The sequence below is a fragment of the Triturus cristatus genome, chromosome 6 (assembly GCF_964204655.1).
Source record: "Triturus cristatus chromosome 6, aTriCri1.1, whole genome shotgun sequence".
Classification (NCBI taxonomy): domain Eukaryota; kingdom Metazoa; phylum Chordata; class Amphibia; order Caudata; family Salamandridae; genus Triturus; species Triturus cristatus.
The window spans coordinates 46,745,987-46,760,978 of NC_140589.1; positions in this window are offsets into that span (position 1 = coordinate 46,745,987).

The window sequence follows — 14,992 nt, forward strand, 5'->3', positions numbered from 1 at the left end:
CCCTCGTCAGCCAGGATAGCTTGATTCCAGTGGCATGGAGAGCAAGGGACTCCCGTCTGAGCATACCCTTCCCACTCGGGGTGACAAATGCAAATACAACAATTGATGGACAGAATGCAGAACAATGTCATACATTCACCCCAGTACAGAGATCTGGGCCTAAATCCATCGTTTTTTTGCTCACCATGCCATTCCAGTTTGAACCCAGCCATATGCAAATCAGTCTTGACCCTGTGCCCCATGGGAACAGTCCAGCCCGAACTGCCAAGCCAGGTCCTCCCTGGACTGGAAACAAGCATCCTAGGACCGGTTTCGGGCTTTCAGCCCTCGTCAGCCAGGATAGCTTGATTCCAGTGGCATGGAGAGCAAGGGACTCACGTCTGAGCATACCCTTCCCACTCGGGGTGACAAATGCAAATACAACAATTGATGGACAGAATGCAGAACAATGTCATACATTCACCCCAGTACAGAGATCTGGGCCTAAATCCATCGTTTTTTTGCTCACCATGCCATTCCAGTTTGAACCCAGCCATATGCAAATCAGTCTTGACCCTGTGCCCCATGGGAACAGTCCTGCCCGAAATGCCAAGCCAGGTCCTCCCTGGACTGGAAACAAGCATCCTAGGACCGGTTTCGGGCTTTCAGCCCTCGTCAGCCAGGATAGCTTGATTCCAGTGGCATGGAGAGCAAGGGACTCACGTCTGAGCATACCCTTCCCACTCGGGGTGACAAATGCAAATACAACAATTGATGGACAGAATGCAGAACAATGTCATACATTCACCCCAGTACAGAGATCTGGGCCTAAATCCATCGTTTTTTGTTCACCATGCCATTCCAGTTTGAACCCAGCCATTTGCAAATCAGTCTTGACCCTGTTCCCCATGGGAACAGTCCAGCCCGAACTGCCAAGCCAGGTCCTCCCTGGACTGGAAACAAGCATCCTAGGACCGGTTTCGGGCTTTCAGCCCTCGTCAGCCAGGATAGCTTGATTCCAGTGGCATGGAGAGCAAGGGACTGACGTCTGAGCATACCCTTCCCACTCGGGGTGACAAATGCAAATACAACAATTGATGGACAGAATGCAGAACAATGTCATACATTCACCCCAGTACAGAGATCTGGGCCTAAATCCATCGTTTTTTTGCTCACCATGCCATTCCAGTTTGAACCCAGCCATATGCAAATCAGTCTTGACCCTGTGCCCCATGGGAACAGTCCAGCCCGAACTGCCAAGCCAGGTCCTCCCTGGACTGGAAACAAGCATCCTAGGACCGGTTTCGGGCTTTCAGCCCTCGTCAGCCAGGATAGCTTGATTCCAGTGGCATGGAGAGCAAGGGACTCACGTCTGGGCATACCCTTCCCACTCGGGGTGACAAATGCAAATACAACAATTGATGGACAGAATGCAGACCAATGTCATACATTCACCCCAGTACAGAGATCTGGGCCTAAATCCATCGTTTTTTTGCTCACCATGCCATTCCAGTTTGAACCCAGCCATATGCAAATCAGTCTTGACCCTGTGCCCCATGGGAACAGTCCAGCCCGAACTGCCAAGCCAGGTCCTCCCTGGACTGGAAACAAGCATCCTAGGACCGGTTTCGGGCTTTCAGCCCTCGTCAGCCAGGATAGCTTGATTCCAGTGGCGTGGAGAGCAAGGGACTCACGTCTGAGCATACCCTTCCCACTCGGGGTGACAAATGCAAATACAACAATTGATGGACAGAATGCAGAACAATGTCATACATTCACCCCAGTACAGAGATCTGGGCCTAAATCCATCGTTTTTTTGCTCACCATGCCATTCCAGTTTGAACCCAGCCATATGCAAATCAGTCTTGACCCTGTGCCCCATGGGAACAGTCCAGCCCGAACTGCCAAGCCAGGTCCTCCCTGGACTGGAAACAAGCATCCTAGGACCGGTTTCGGGCTTTCAGCCCTCGTCAGCCAGGATAGCTTGATTCCAGTGGCATGGAGAGCAAGGGACTCACGTCTGAGCATACCCTTCCCACTCGGGGTGACAAATGCAAATACAACAATTGATGGACAGAGTCCTAGGAAGCTTGTTTCCGGTCCAGGGAAGACATGGCTTGGCAGTTCGGGCTGGACTGTTCCCATGAGGCACAGGGTCAGACTGATTTGCATATGGCCATGTCTGAACTGGGGTGGCAGAGTGGGCTAAAGAACGGTGATGGATCAAACCCAGATCTGTTGACTGGGTGTGAGTGTTTGATTGGTTCTGATGCTCCGTCCATCACCACCCCATTTTGTACCGCTTTGTTCGCCATAAGTTGGCAGGGTATGCTCAGACGTGAGTCCCTTGCTCACTTTGCCACTGGATTCAAGCAAGCCTGGCTGAAGACGGCTGAAATGCCAGAAACCGGTCCTAGGAAGCTTGTTTCCAGTCCAGGGAAGACATGGCTTGGCAGTTTGGGCTGGACTGTTCCCATGAGGCACAGGGTCAAGACTGATTTGCATATGGCCATGTCTAAACTTAGGTGGTGTAGTGGGCAAAAGAACGATGGATTTAACCCAGATCTCTTGACTGGGGGAGAATGTCTGCATTGTCAGCATTCCGTCCATCATTTGTTTGTTGTAACGCTTTTCGCCCTAAGTGGGATGGGTATTCCCAGACGTGGGACCCGTGCTCACTACGCCACTGGAGTCAAGCTATCCTGGCTGATGACGGCTGATAGCCAGAAACCGGTCCTAGGATGCTTGATTCCGGTCCAGGGAAGACATGGCTTGGCAGTTTGGGCTGGACTGTTCCCATGAGGCACAGGGTCAAGACTGATTTGCATATGGCCATGTCTAAACTTGGGTGGTGTAGTGGGCAAAAGAACGATGGATTTAACCCAGATCTCTTGACTGGGGGAGAATGTCTGCATTGTCAGCATTCCGTCCATCATTTGTTTGTTGTAACGCTTTTCGCCCTAAGTGGGACGGGTATTCCCAGACGTGGGACCCGTGCTCACTACGCCACTGGAGTCAAGCTATCCTGGCTGATGACGGCTGATAGCCAGAAACCGGTCCTAGGATGCTTGATTCCGGTCCAGGGAAGACATGGCTTGGCAGTTTGGGCTGGACTGTTCCCATGAGGCACAGGGTCAAGACTGATTTGCATATGGCCATGTCTAAACTTGGGTGGTGTAGTGGGCAAAAGAACGATGGATTTAACCCAGATCTCTTGACTGGGGGAGAATGTCTGCATTGTCAGCATTCCGCCCATCATTTGTTTGTTGTAATGCTTTTCGCCCTAAGTGGGATGGGTATTCCCAGATGTGGGACCCGTGCTCACTACGCCACTGGAGTCAAGCTATCCTGGCTGATGACGGCTGATAGCCAGAAACCGGTCCTAGGATGCTTGATTCCGGTCCAGGGAAGACATGGCTTGGCAGTTTGGGCTGGACTGTTCCCATGAGGCACAGGGTCAAGACTGATTTGCATATGGCCATGTCTAAACTTGGGTGGTGTAGTGGGCAAAAGAACGATGGATTTAACCCAGATCTCTTGACTGGGGGAGAATGTCTGCATTGTCAGCATTCCGTCCATCATTTGTTTGTTGTAACGCTTTTCGCCCTAAGTGGGATGGGTATTCCCAGACGTGGGACCCGTGCTCACTACGCCACTGGAGTCAAGCTATCCTGGCTGATGACGGCTGATAGCCAGAAACCGGTCCTAGGATGCTTGATTCCGGTCCAGGGAAGACATGGCTTGGCAGTTTGGGCTGGACAGTTCCCATGAGGCACAGGGTCAAGACTGATTTGCATATGGCCATGTCTAAACTTGGGTGGTGTAGTGGGCAAAAGAACGATGGATTTAACCCAGATCTCTTGACTGGGGGAGAATGTCTGCATTGTCAGCATTTTGTCCATCATTTGTTTGTTGTAACGCTTTTCGCCCTAAGTGGGATGGGTATTCCCAGACGTGGGACCCGTGCTCACTACGCCACTGGAGTCAAGCTATCCTGGCTGATGACAGCTGATAGCCAGAAACCGGTCCTAGGATGCTTGGTTCCGGTCCAGGGAAGACATGGCTTGGCAGTTTGGGCTGGACTGTTCCCATGAGGCACAGGGTCAAGACTGATTTGCATATGGCCATGTCTAAACTTGGGTGGTGTAGTGGGCAAAAGAACGATGGATTTAACCCAGATCTCTTGACTGGGGGAGAATGTCTGCATTGTCAGCATTCCGTCCATCATTTGTTTGTTGTAACGCTTTTCGCCCTAAGTGGGATGGGTATTCCCAGACGTGGGACCCGTGCTCACTACGCCACTGGAGTCAAGCTATCCTGGCTGATGACGGCTGATAGCCAGAAACCGGTCCTAGGATGCTTGATTCCGGTCCAGGGAAGACATGGCTTGGCAGTTTGGGCTGGACTGTTCCCATGAGGCACAGGGTCAAGACTGATTTGCATATGGCCATGTCTAAACTTGGGTGGTGTAGTGGGCAAAAGAACGATGGATTTAACCCAGATCTCTTGACTGGGGGAGAATGTCTGCATTATCAGCATTCCGTCCATCATTTGTTTGTTGTAACGCTTTTCGCCCTAAGTGGGATGGGTATTCCCAGACGTGGGACCCGTGCTCACTACGCCACTGGAGTCAAGCTATCCTGGCTGATGACGGCTGATAGCCAGAAACCGGTCCTAGGATGCTTGATTCCGGTCCAGGGAAGACATGGCTTGGCAGTTTGGGCTGGACTGTTCCCATGAGGCACAGGGTCAAGACTGATTTGCATATGGCCATGTCTAAACTTGGGTGGTGTAGTGGGCAAAAGAACGATGGATTTAACCCAGATCTCTTGACTGGGGGAGAATGTCTGCATTGTCAGCATTCCGTCCATCATTTGTTTGTTGTAACGCTTTTCGCCCTAAGTGGGATGGGTATTCCCAGACGTGGGACCCGTGCTCACTACGCCACTGGAGTCAAGCTATCCTGGCTGATGACGGCTGATAGCCAGAAACCGGTCCTAGGATGCTTGATTCCGGTCCAGGGAAGACATGGCTTGGCAGTTTGGGCTGGACTGTTCCCATGAGGCACAGGGTCAAGACTGATTTGCATATGGCCATGTCTAAACTTGGGTGGTGTAGTGGGCAAAAGAACGATGGATTTAACCCAGATCTCTTGACTGGGGGAGAATGTCTGCATTGTCAGCATTCCGTCCATCATTTGTTTGTTGTAACGCTTTTCGCCCTAAGTGGGATGGGTATTCCCAGACGTGGGACCCGTGCTCACTACGCCACTGGAGTCAAGCTATCCTGGCTGATGACGGCTGATAGCCAGAAACCGGTCCTAGGATGCTTGATTCCGGTCCAGGGAAGACATGGCTTGGCAGTTTGGGCTGGACTGTTCCCATGAGGCACAGGGTCAAGACTGATTTGCATATGGCCATGTCTAAACTTGGGTGGTGTAGTGGGCAAAAGAACGATGGATTTAACCCAGATCTCTTGACTGGGGGAGAATGTCTGCATTGTCAGCATTCCGTCCATCATTTGTTTGTTGTAACGCTTTTCGCCCTAAGTGGGATGGGTATTCCCAGACGTGGGACCTGTGCTCACTACGCCACTGGAGTCAAGCTATCCTGGCTGATGACGGCTGATAGCCAGAAACCGGTCCTAGGCTGCTTGATTCTGGTCCAGGGAAGACATGGCTTGGCAGTTTGGGCTGGACTGTTCCCATGAGGCACAGGGTCAAGACTGATTTGCATATGGCCATGTCTAAACTTGGGTGGTGTAGTGGGCAAAAGAACGATGGATTTAACCCAGATCTCTTGACTGGGGGAGAATGTCTGCATTGTCAGCATTCCGTCCATCATTTGTTTGTTGTAACGCTTTTCGCCCTAAGTGGGATGGGTATTCCCAGACGTGGGACCCGTGCTCACTACGCCACTGGAGTCAAGCTATCCTGGTTGATGATGGCTGATAGCCAGAAACCGGTCCTAGGATGCTTGATTCCGGTCCAGGGAAGACATGGCTTGGCAGTTTGGGCTGGACTGTTCCCATGAGGCACAGGGTCAAGACTGATTTGCATATGGCCATGTCTAAACTTGGGTGGTGTAGTGGGCAAAAGAACGATGGATTTAACCCAGATCTCTTGACTGGGGGAGAATGTCTGCATTGTCAGCATTCCGTCCATCATTTGTTTGTTGTAACGCTTTTCGCCCTAAGTGGGATGGGTATTCCCAGACGTGGGACCCGTGCTCAATACGCCACTGGAGTCAAGCTATCCTGGCTGATGACGGCTGATAGCCAGAAACCGGTCCTAGGATGCTTGATTCCGGTCCAGGGAAGACATGGCTTGGCAGTTTGGGCTGGACTGTTCCCATGAGGCACAGGGTCAAGACTGATTTGCATATGGCCATGTCTAAACTTGGGTGGTGTAGTGGGTAAAAGAACGATGGATTTAACCCAGATCTCTTGACTGGGGGAGAATGTCTGCATTGTCAGCATTCCGTCCATCATTTGTTTGTTGTAACGCTTTTTGCCCTAAGTGGGGTGGGTATTCCCAGACGTGGGACCCGTGCTCACTACGCCACTGGAGTCAAGCTATCCTGGCTGATGACGGCTGATAGCCAGAAACCAGTCCTAGGATGCTTGATTCCGGTCCAGGGAAGACATGGCTTGACAGTTTGGGCTGGACTGTTCCCATGAGGCACAGGGTCAAGACTGATTTGCATATGGCCATGTCTAAACTTGGGTGGTGTAGTGGGCAAAAGAACGATGGATTTAACCCAGATCTCTTGACTGGGGGAGAATGTCTGCATTGTCAGCATTCCGTCCATCATTTGTTTGTTGTAACGCTTTTCGCCCTAAGTGGGATGGGTATTCCCAGACGTGGGACCCGTGCTCACTACGCCACTGGAGTCAAGCTATTCTGGCTGATGACGGCTGATAGCCAGAAACCGGTCCTAGGATGCTTGATTCCGGTCCAGGGAAGACATGGCTTAGCAGTTTGGGCTGGACTGTTCCCATGAGGCACAGGGCCAAGACTGATTTGCATATGGCCATGTCTAAACTTGGGTGGTGTAGTGGGCAAAAGAACGATGGATTTAACCCAGATCTCTTGACTGGGGGAGAATGTCTGCATTGTCAGCATTCCGTCCATCATTTGTTTGTTGTAACGCTTTTCGCCCTAAGTGGGATGGGTATTCCCAGACGTGGGACCCGTGCTCACTACGCCACTGGAGTCAAGCTATCCTGGCTGATGACGGCTGATAGCCAGAAACCGGTCCTAGGATGCTTGATTCCGGTCCAGGGAAGACATGGCTTGGCAGTTTGGGCTGGACTGTTCCCATGAGGCACAGGGTCAAGACTGATTTGCATATGGCCATGTCTAAACTTGGGTGGTGTAGTGGGCAAAAGAACGATGGATTTAACCCAGATCTCTTGACTGGGGGAGAATGTCTGCATTGTCAGCATTCCGTCCATCATTTGTTTGTTGTAACGCTTTTCGCCCTAAGTGGGATGGGTATTCCCAGACGTGGGACCCGTGCTCACTACGCCACTGGAGTCAAGCTATCCTGGCTGATGACGGCTGATAGCCAGAAACCGGTCCTAGGATGCTTGATTCCGGTCCAGGGAAGACATGGCTTGGCAGTTTGGGCTGGACTGTTCCCATGAGGCACAGGGTCAAGACTGATTTGCATATGGCCATGTCTAAACTTGGGTGGTGTAGTGGGCAAAAGAACGATGGATTTAACCCAGATCTCTTGACTGGGGGAGAATGTCTGCATTGTCAGCATTCCGTCCATCATTTGTTTGTTGTAACGCTTTTCGCCCTAAGTGGGATGGGTATTCCCAGACGTGGGACCCGTGCTCAATACGCCACTGGAGTCAAGCTATCCTGGCTGATGACGGCTGATAGCCAGAAACCGGTCCTAGGATGCTTGATTCCGGTCCAGGGAAGACATGGCTTGGCAGTTTGGGCTGGACTGTTCCCATGAGGCACAGGGTCAAGACTGATTTGCATATGGCCATGTCTAAACTTGGGTGGTGTAGTGGGCAAAAGAACGATGGATTTAACCCAGATCTCTTGACTGGGGGAGAATGTCTGCATTGTCAGCATTCCGTCCATCATTTGTTTGTTGTAACGCTTTTCGCCCTAAGTGGGATGGGTATTCCCAGACGTGGGACCCGTGCTCACTACGCCACTGGAGTCAAGCTATCCTGGCTTATGACGGCTGATAGCCAGAAACCAGTCCTAGGATGCTTGATTCCGGTCCAGGGAAGACATGGCTTGGCAGTTTGGGCTGGACTGTTCCCATGAGGCACAGGGTCAAGACTGATTTGCATATGGCCATGTCTAAACTTGGGTGGTGTAGTGGGCAAAAGAACGATGGATTTAACCCAGATCTCTTGACTGGGGGAGAATGTCTGCATTGTCAGCATTCCGTCCATCATTTGTTTGTTGTAACGCTTTTCGCCCTATGTGGGATGGGTATTCCCAGACGTGGGACCCGTGCTCACTACGCCACTGGAGTCAAGCAATCCTGGCTGATGACGGCTGATAGCCAGACACCGGTCCTAGGATGCTTGATTCCGGTCCAGGGAAGACATGGCTTGGCAGTTTGGGCTGGACTGTTTCCATGAGGCACAGGGTCAAGACTGATTTGCATATGGCCATGTCTAAACTTGGGTGGTGTAGTGGGTAAAAGAACGATGGATTTAACCCAGATCTCTTGACTGGGGGAGAATGTCTGCATTCCGTCCATCATTTGTTTGTTGTAACGCTTTTCGCCCTAAGTGGGATGGGTATTCCCAGACGTGGGACCCGTGCTCACTACGCCACTGGAGTCAAGCTCTCTTGGCTGATGACGGCTGATAGCCAGAAACCGGTCCTAGGATGCTTGATTCCGGTCCAGGGAAGACATGGCTTGGCAGTTTGGGCTGGACTGTTCCCATGAGGCACAGGGTCAAGACTGATTTGCATATGGCCATGTCTAAACTTGGGTGGTGTAGTGGGCAAAAGAACGATGGATTTAACCCAGATCTCTTGACTGGGGGAGAATGTCTGCATTGTCAGCATTCCGTCCATCATTTGTTTGTTGTAACAGCTGTTGTAGATGCTCCCGTCAGACAAACCGCAGAGGTACAGTCTGTGCAGCAGAGTACAAGCTTCCCATAACCACAGAGAGCAGTGCCACAGACACAGGACACATACAGCACAGACAGCAGCTCTTGCACAAGCTTCTGTCACTAAACCTGAAGAGGTACAGTGCAAGCTTCCCTCACCCAGAGTGAATTATAGAGCATCGCCAGACATACAGGACAAGTACTGCACAGACTGAAACTCTTGTACAAGCTTCTGTCACTAAACCTGAAGAGGTACAGTGCAAGCTTCCCTCACACAGTGTGACTTATTGAGCATCACCACACACACAGGGCAAGTACAGCACAGGCTACAGCTGTTTTAGATGCTCCCGTCAGACAAACCGAAGAGGTACAGTCTGTGCAGCAGAGTACAAGCTTCCCATAACCACAGAGAGCATTGCCACACACACAAGACACATACAGCACAGACTGCAGCTCTTGTACAGCCTTCTGTCACTAAACCTGAAGAGGTACAGTGCAAGCTTCCCTCACCCAGAGTGACTTATGGAGCATCACCACACACACAAGACAAGTACAGCACAGACTGCAGCTCTTGTACAAGCTTCTGTCAGTAAAACTGAAGAGGTACAGTCCAAGCTTCCCTCGCCCAGAGTGACTTATAGAGCATCGCCACACGCACAGGACAAGTACAGCACATGCTGCAGCTCTTGTACAAGCTTCTGTCACTAAACCTGAAGAGGTACAGTAAAAGCTTCCCTCACCCACAGTGACTTATAGAGCATCGCCACACACACAGAACAAGTACAACACATACTACAGCTCTTGTCACACAAACCAGGAGAGCTGAAGCAGTAGCTGTGCAAGCTTCCTTTACACACAATGAACTGCAGAGAATTCCCTCACCCAGAGTGAATTATAGAGCATCGCCACACGCACAGGACAAGTACAGCACATACTGCAGCTCTTGTACAATCTTCTGTCACAAAATCAGAAGAGGTACAGTGCAAGCTTCCCTCACCCAGAGTGACTTATAGAGCATTGCCACACACACAGGGCAAGTACAGCACATACTGCAGCTCTTGTATAAGCTTCTGTCAGACAAACCGAAGAGGTATGGTCTGTGCAGCAGAGTACAAGCTTCTCATAACCACAGAGAGCAGTGCCACACACACAGGACACGTACAGCACAGACTGCAGCTCTTGTAGAAGCTTCTGTCAGACAAACCGAAGAGGTACAGTCTGTGCAGCAGAGTACAAGCTTCTCATAACCACAGAGAGCAGTGCCACACACACAGGACACGTACAGCACAGACTGCAGCTCTTGTACAAGATTCTGTCACACAAACCAGAAGAGGTACAGTGCAAGCTTCCCTCACCCAGAGTGACTTATGGAGCATCACCACAGACACAGGGCAAGTACAGCACATACTACAGCTCTTGTACAAGCTTCTGTCACTAATCCTGAAGAGGTACAGTGCAAGCTTCCCTCACCCAGAGTAACTTATAGAGTATCGCCACACACACAGGACAAGTACAGCACAGACTGCAGCTCTTGTACAGGCTTCTGTCACTAAACCTGAAAAGGTACAGTGCAAGCTTCCCTCACCCACAGTGACTTATAGAGCATCGCCACACACACAGGACAAGTACAGCACAGACTGCAGCTCTTGTACAAGCTTCTGTCACTAAACCTGAAGAGGTACAGTGCCAGCTTCCCTCACCCAGAGTGACTTATAGAGCATCAATACACACACAGGACAAGTACAGCACAGACTGCAGCTCTTGTACAAGCTTTTGTCACTAAACCTGAAGAGGTACAGTGCAAGCTTACCTCACCCATAGTGACTTATAGAGCATCACCACACACACAGGACAAGTACAGTACAGACTGCAGCTCTTGTACAAGCTTCGGTCACACAAACTGGGCAGGGGAGTACAAGCTTCCCTTACACACAGAGAAGTGTAAAGCATCTCCATACACACAGAACAAGTACAGCAGACTACAGCTGTTGTAGATGCTCCTGTCAGACAAACCAAAGAGGTACAGTCTGTGCAGCAGAGTACAAGCTTCCCATAACCACAGAGAGCATTGCCACACACACAGGACACGTACAGCACAGACTGCAGCTCTTGTACAAGCTTCTGTCACTAAACCTGAAGAGGTACAATGCAAGCTTCCCTCACCCAGAGTGACTTTTAGAGCATCGCCACACACACAGGACAAGTACAGCACAGACTGCAGCTCTTGTACAAGCTTCTGTCACTAAACCTGGAGAGGTACAGTGCAAGCTTTCCTCACCCAGAGTGACTTATAGAGCATCGCCACACACACAGGACAAGTACAGCACAGACTGCAGCTCTTGTACAAGCTTCTGTCACAAAACCAGAAGAGGTACAGTGCAAGCTTCCCTCACCCGGAGTGACTTATAGAGCATCAATACATACACAGGACAAGTACAGCACATACTGCAGCTCTTGTACAAGCTTCTGTCACTAAACCTGAAGAGGTACAGTGCAAGCTTCCCTCACCCAGAGTGACTTATAGAGTATCGCCACACACACAGGACAAGTACAGGACATACTGCAGCTCTTGTACAAGCTTCTGTCACTAAACCTGAAGAGGTACAGTAAAAGCTTCCCTCACCCACAGTGACTTATAGAGCATCGCCACACACACAGAACAAGTACAACACATACTACAGCTCTTGTCACACAAACCAGGAGAGGTAAAGCTGAAGCAGTAGCTGTGCAAGCTTCCTTTACACACAATGAACTGCAGAGAATCGTCGCACACACTAGACACATACAGTACCGACTGCAGCTCCTGTACAAACTTCTTTCACCCATGTATAAGAGGTACAGCCTGGGGAGCAGAAGTGCAAGCTTCCCTTACACACAGAGAACTGTAAAACATCTGCACACACACAGGACAAGCACAGCACAGACTACAGCTGTTGTAGATGCTTCTGTCAGACAAACCGAAGAGGTAGTCTGTGCAGAGAGTACAAGCTTCCCTTAACCACGGAGAGCAGTGCCACACATACAGGGCACTGTCACTAAACCTGAAGAGGTACAGTGCAAGCTTCCCTCACCCAGAATGACTTATAGAGCATCACAACACACACAGGACAAGTACAGCACAGACTGCAGCTCTTGTACAAGCTTCTGTCACTAAACCTGAAGAGGTACAGTGCAAGCTTCCCTCACCCAGAGTGGCTTATAGAGCATCCCAACACACACAGGACAAGTACAGCACAGACTGCAGCTCTTGTACAAGCTTCTGTCACTAAACCTGAAGCGGTACAGTGAAAGCTTCCCTCACCCAGAGTGACGTATAGAGCATCGCCGCACACACAGGACAAGTACAACACATACTACAGCTCTTGTACAAGCTTCTGTCACAGAACCAGAAGAGGTACAGCTGAGGCAGTAGCTGTGCAAGCTTCCTTTACACAAAGAACTGCACAGCATTGTTACACACACTGGACACATACAGTACAGACTGCAGCTCCTGTACAAACTTCTGTCACCCAAGTATAAGAGGTAAAGCCTAGGCAGCTGGAGTGCAAGCTTCCCTTGCATGCAGAGAACTGTAGAGCATCGTCACACACACATGACAAGTACAGCACAGACTGCAGCTCCTGTACAAACTTATGTCACCCAAGTATAAGAGGTACAGCTTGGGTAGTAGCAGTAAAAGCTTCACTTACACACAGAACACGGTAGACCATCGCCACACATACAGGAGAGGTACAGCACAGACTGCAGCTGTTGTACAAGCTACTGTCATGCAAACTGAACATGTACAGCCTGGGCAGCCATAGTGCAAGCTTCGCTTACACAAAGAAACCAGTAGAGCATTGTCACATATCGCGAGGGCAAGCTTCTCTTACATGCAGAGAACAGTAGAGCTGCACCATACACACAGAAGAAGTACAGCACCTACAACAGCTCACACAAACCGAAGAGGTTCATCTGAAGCAGTAACAGTTCACTCTTCCTAAACACAGAAGATATACAGGTTGATGGCAAAGCAGGCAGCAGACACATTTGCCCCATGCGTGTATAGGGTTTCCCAGGCATTTGAATGCGAGATGCACCCTATCATGCTCCGTCCACACTGACAGGCCGCCAGGGTTTGTGAAGCGTGTGTTACACAACGCTTTTTAACCTGAGCACATGCTTTGCATGCATGGGTTGAGTGAAGTTCTGGACTGGGCAAGTCTCTGTCATGCTGTGTGCACTGGACTCTCAGCTAACACCATCCCCTGCAGATACACCTCATACCACCCATCTGCAACTCCGTAAAATGACTAGGCATCACACTTGACTCAAATCTAAATATGCGAGCTCACATTCAAGCGGCAATCAGAAGCGCTAACATACATCCCCACCTCATAAGAAAACTAAAACTATGCACACTGCTAGAAAACCGCAAAACTGTGCTTCAATCTCTATTGCCCTCAAGACTGGACTATGGGAATGCCACACTCGCAGGTCTTCCTAAAGCCGGCCCAGCCCCAATGAAAGCGACCATAAATGCAGCCGCAAGACTCTTAACAGGCACGCGGCGCTATGATCGCATTCCCCCGTCACTCAGAGCCCTCCACTGGCTCCCAGTTGAAGCTGGGACCCAACTGAAGGCTGCATGCATAACACACAAAGCTCTACACATCTCTGGTCCTAAATCCATGGCAAGTGGAATCAACCTATCAGGAGGCCGGAGGGATTCTAAAAGTGCGAAATCCCTCATACTTGAACCAGCCAGATTCAAAAAAAGGAAAACTCACAACGTCCCTTTCGCCGGATCTGCTCAAAAAATGTGGAACCCCCTTCCACCCTCAACGCGAGCAATTATCTCTTTGAGACTTTTCAAGAAGGAAGTTAGGGGCATATCAACAACAACCGGCGATAATTATCGCTAAGCGCACTTAGCGCTAGGATAATTATCGCCGGCTAGCGTTGATTTTTATCGCTGAGATAGCGTGCTATTAGCAACGCTTATCTCAATAGCGATAAAAATCCTCACGCTAAGTGGCTAACGTGAGATATCGCTGGAAACCCAGCGATAATCTCATGTTAGCTTGTTGGTAGGGACAGACAAACTTAGCCATGATATCCTCCTTCCATAGGATATCATGGCTAAGTCAGAAAAATACCAGACGTAAAAAAGCAGCGTTAACCGCGGTTAGCGCTGCTTTTTTTGTCTCTAACAGGGTTAGCGATATTCTTGATAATAGGAGAAATGTCGCTTAGCGACATTTGTCCTATTATTTTACACTGGAACGCCCCCTTTGCATCTCATTAGAGATGCAAGGGGAAGCGTAGAGTAAAAGGGTGCTAACATGCAAATTTGCATGTTAGCACCCTGTTGTTGATAGGGCGCTAGTTTTATCTCTCCTCTTTTGGCTTTTAAAGCCAAAAAAGCAGAGATAAAGCCCTTGTTGATATGCCCCTTAAAGCCTTGCTAAAAGAAAAACGTGACATAAGAGAACTCTTTTGAAACTGTCAATCACCCCATTGTATATGGCATCCTACTATTTTTGTACTGCGCTCTTCGACTGCTATCATAAGAGACGGGCGCTTGACTGGAGCCCAACCCTTAGTCAACTCTCTCGGTACTGTTCTCTGACACCATGATGGTCATGTTTGCGCTTTATAAAACACTATAAATAAATTAATACCTGGTCACTCCGCGGAGCTGACCCTCAGGAGGTGCCCGCAGGGCCCTCTTTAAGCCCAGTGTGCGTGCCGACTCCTAAAGTGGAAGGGAGAGGCCCTGGAGCAGATCCAGGGGTGCGCACTAATGGAGCTTAAATGCTAACACCTCTTAATCCCCAAAGAAAACATGATTTAGGACTGTGTGTACTTGCTAAATCTCGCCCTCTAATAGGCGGCTATTCCCCGGGCCCCAAACATGCGGCTCCCGGCCTGG